This window comes from Gossypium hirsutum, chromosome D08 (genome assembly GCF_007990345.1).
Source record: "Gossypium hirsutum isolate 1008001.06 chromosome D08, Gossypium_hirsutum_v2.1, whole genome shotgun sequence".
Taxonomy (NCBI): domain Eukaryota; kingdom Viridiplantae; phylum Streptophyta; class Magnoliopsida; order Malvales; family Malvaceae; genus Gossypium; species Gossypium hirsutum.
Genome location: NC_053444.1, coordinates 38,973,382 through 38,977,827, shown reverse-complemented (window position 1 = coordinate 38,977,827; position 4,446 = coordinate 38,973,382). Strand labels below are relative to the sequence as shown.

Below are 4,446 nucleotides of genomic sequence, written 5' to 3'. Positions count from 1 at the left end.
GCCTTTTCCGGTGTTTGTTTGGCTAAAAATATTTTCCCAAGGTAAAATCAATTATAAAACACGAGAAAAGAAGCCCTTAATTTTGGAAAATGTCTTACCCTTTCTAATTCGGTAAGACATTTTCAGGAAAATTAGAAGCCAACATCGATCTTCCCTTTCCCTTTCCCCCCTTCCCCCGTCCTTAACATCTGATCTTCTGCTTGCCGTCAGCCAACACCGATTCTCAACACCAGACACCGGCGTTCATCAAAGCTTTTCCCCATTTTCGCCTTTCATTGTCAAAATCTGCACAAGCTTTCATCTTCCTCTCTCGAAGGTAAGAATGAAAAAAATTGAAAGCTGAAGTTCTACTCTTTTTTACAGACAAACATGACCATAAAACAAAAATCCTCTAGTTCTGGTAATGAAACAATTGTTCACAATTTGATTTCTCCATTTTTATTTTGTTTTTGCTTCAGTTTCAGTCTTTCCTTCATCATATATCCAACAGATTCCTTGAGAATGAATGTTAAAGTAGCTTTTTTTCCCTTAATGCTTTGTAGCAGGAACTGTCACAAAGCAAATCATGTTTCTTGAGAATATAGGGACTTCAGTCCTTGTTTCGAAAGATCAGGTTATTTGATGTTTAGAAGATTGTTGTTTAAAGTTGTTTTGATCGGTTGTATCCAACGCAAATTGTTTCAAATTATTGACTTTTAATTTCTTGTATCAGCTTCCTAAACTTCATAAAATGATGATTGAAGCTGCGGGAATATTGAATATTGAATCTCCTGATCTTTATGTTCGGCAAAGTCCTGTTCCAAATGCTTATACACTAGCTATAAGTGGTAAAAAACCATTTGTTGTCATTCATACTAGTATTGTGGAGCTTCTGACGCGAAACGAATTGCAGGTCTTCACTCCTTTCTCATTCTCTTTTACTAAATGACTTAAACTCGCTGTCCATTTTGGTTTTCCCTTTTACTGTATTGACTGCTGCTTGAATCCTCTAAGACGCTAGTGTTCTATTACAAAATGTTTCCATATTCATATATGTGATTATAAATGTCTAAATCAGATTAGATGTGCTTTATTTTCCATAGTAGTGCTGTGTTTTAAAAGATAAAGTACCATTAATTTAGTTCTTTTCAACTTTGAAATAGGCTGTTTTGGCTCATGAGTTGGGTCATCTCAAATGTGATCATGGTGTCTGGCTTACCTTTGCAAATCTTCTCACTCTTGGAGCCTATACTGTTCCTAGTATGATTTTAGTTCTTTCCATCAGTTGTGGCAACTTAGCTACTGTGATACAATTTTAGTTTAGCTAGAGCACATTATACTCGAGAAAACATCCCAGTCAAAGCAAAGGAGCTTATGGACTTTTAGGATAAGTGATTCTTTGGTTTAGTCTATTGCACTTGACTTTTGGAGGAGGGCTTCATATATTGTTGTGGAGAACATTATACGATGGAGAAAACAACTTCGCTGGTATGCATCTTGTGGTGTTCACTGAGGAGAAGAACAAGAGAATCTTGAGGATGATTGTCCTTACAAGAACTAGGATTAACGTTTTTGATCTCCTATTGTAGTGTATAAAACTTTGGTGGCACATTATCCTCCAAAAGATTTATTTTTTCCCTAAACAACTCAAGCTTTTGGCTATGAGTCTGTGGCATATATCTGTGGTGCCTTTCTAGCTCAGACTTTAGAGGAACAGTTATTCCGTTGGCTTAGGGCAGCAGAGCTTACTTGTGATCGTGCAGCCCTTCTCGTTGCACAAGTTCCCAAGGTATGAAATATCATTCTCTGAGCCAACACAATCTGCAATTATATAGTTGAGATTTCGTTATCTGATTTTCTTTGTGGTGCACCTACAAGAGGTTGTCATCTCTATTTTAATGAAATTAGCTGGTGGCTGCCCATCAATGGCTGATCAGCTAAATATGGATGCATTTTTACAGCAAGCTCGCTCTTATGATAAAGTTTCTTCGAGCCCAGTTGGGTACTATATAAGGTAAAGCATTAAAAATTGGCCTACAATTTTCATTTTGTTTGTGTCTAATTAACTAATGATGTCCAGAAATACTCAAACGCGGCAACTTTCACATCCTCTGCCTGTCCTACATGCACGTGAGTTTGATGAGTGGTCAAGAAGTAATGAATACAGAAGCCTTCTTAAATGTACAACTCAGATGAACGTTGTAGAAAAAGTTTAGCTCTGGTCTGGACCTTGAGAAAGTCAAAGTTGAAAATAGCTTTAATAGGTATGTGTTGCATGGTTATTTTCAGAATATTGTACCAGCATATCTTTTTCTTTCCTATGTTTTACAGTACAGTCTATTTTTTCTTGAATAACAAAGAGCCTGCAACTCACCATTCACAGTTTCTTTTATTGCTATTACCTTGCATTTGTTTCATTTTATTACATGACCTATAGTAATAAACACATACAAATTGCAACTTATGCTTTTTCTTATATTAAATTAGAATTTTCTTTTGGATGTTTTTCCAGATTTTGACTTTGCCTTGCAAGATTTGGTTCCCTTTATGTTTATAGAAGATACTTTGCCAGACAGAAAGAACACAGAAAATGGAGGAAGCTTTTGCCCAAAGCATCTCTAGCTGTGGTAAAACATTTGTCTGTAAAGAACCACAATTAGTTAGAGTCTAAATTTATGGTAAGAGAATTATATATAGTTCATCTTTGTAACTATGATAGAGATTGTTTTAACATATGCTTCATACTGAAAAGAACAGAAAACTGTATATCGTCATCCAAAAGGATAAAGCAAATATAGCATTTTTTTTTCTTTTAAATCCTGTAGTAAATACGATGCTTGCTTGATTAATATTTTCTACGGTGTGCCCTGAATTTTCCACTGTTCCCAACTTAATAGATACCACAGAAACAACTGTTACTCCATTCAGGGATTGAGGTTCTTTGTTCCACTACAGCTTGGTGCAAGTTCACCAAAGGGTTTCTAATTCACTTCGTGAAACAGAATTTTGATGTCAACAGAAAAGGCTTGCTCAATATATGTAAAAACAGCTTTTCCGAAAAATATTTTCAGGAAATCTGCTAAAGAATAGAAAATATTTTACACAGATTCATCCAAACACCAGAAAAGTAAATCATTTCCAGAAAATTAAATCATTTTCCAGAAATCATTTTCCAGAAAACATTTTACTGGAAAACAAACGGAGCCTAAATCGGAAACTCAGAATTTTTCGGAAAACATTGAAAATTTTCAAAACTGTAGGGGTCACACAGCCGTGTGGCCAGGTCGTGTGACTCACACGGATGTGTGGCCAGGCCGTGTGACTCACACGGCCAAGAGACACGCCCGTGTCTTAGGCCATGTGGGCATTCAAAATAGGGACACACGACCGTGTCCCAGCCCATGCCCGTGCCCGTGTAACTCACTGACTTGGGCCACACGGCTAAGCCACATGTTCGTGTACCAAGCCGTGTACCCTTCGAAGTAGTCTCACACGCCCGTGTGCCAGGCCGTGTGCTAGGCCGTGTAACAACCTGACTCGCAACCCTTTGAAAGCTACAGGGGACACACGGCTGTGTCACCTGGTCATGTGTCACACACTGCTGAGACACATGCCCGTGTCTCTACCGGTATGGATAAAAATAGGCCATTTTACAAGCCATATTTCTCACCCAATTTGACATAAACCTACACCTAACACTATGCATATAAGCAAGCCATAATAAGGTACCAAAACCATGCATTTTCTAGCCTTATACAAATGGTATGATCACATAGAACCAATATGCCCTTAGGCACCTCAAATGACAATTTATAAACATGACTAATCATGTGTTCAATATAACCAATTGATCAACTAACATAAATGCATATTTGCACCAAAACTTACCATGTAGATCAATTATCAAAACATACCATTTGGTACCAATTATACCACTTAATCACTAGCATCAAATGGTCATATAATTCACATATAACTTGTACACTTAAAACACCAAATAAGCCATTCAAATAAGTACCAATTCACAACAATTCAATCAAGCTTCAAAGCTTATACAAAATGCATATTCAAACGACCATTTTACCTTCCATCATTTTGCCATATCAAGCCACACATCAACATGATAAGGCTACCTATATATATACCAAAATATACTAAAACACAAGCTACATCATATGGCCACAATCACAACAACACATATAGGTCAACATTAGCCAAAATAAACTATACATGCCATTATAACCAAAATTAAACAATTGAATGTACCGAAAGAGCCGATGGATAGTGTGATATAGTTCCGACAAGCTTTCAACTCGAATGAGCTTCCAATTCACTATAAAACACGAAAAATACACAGAGTAAGCATTTAAGCTTAGTAAGTTCTTATGACATAAAATTTAACTTACCATTTAGTCACAATTAAGGTAAGTAAACATAGCATATCCCAACTCAATTTTGCCAAAATCC

At 36.6% G+C, this 4,446-nt stretch overlaps 1 long non-coding RNA gene across 1 annotated transcript; it reads left to right on the top strand.

Annotated features, from left to right (window-relative positions):
- Positions 1-554: 554 nt before the first annotated feature.
- LOC107918387 (uncharacterized) lies at positions 555-2,786 on the top strand. Its single transcript, XR_001690081.2, has 4 exons — positions 555-892; positions 1,143-1,993; positions 2,060-2,243; positions 2,492-2,786. It is a non-coding gene; the product is annotated as an uncharacterized lncRNA (long non-coding RNA).
- The last annotated feature ends 1,660 nt before the right edge of the window (positions 2,787-4,446 follow it).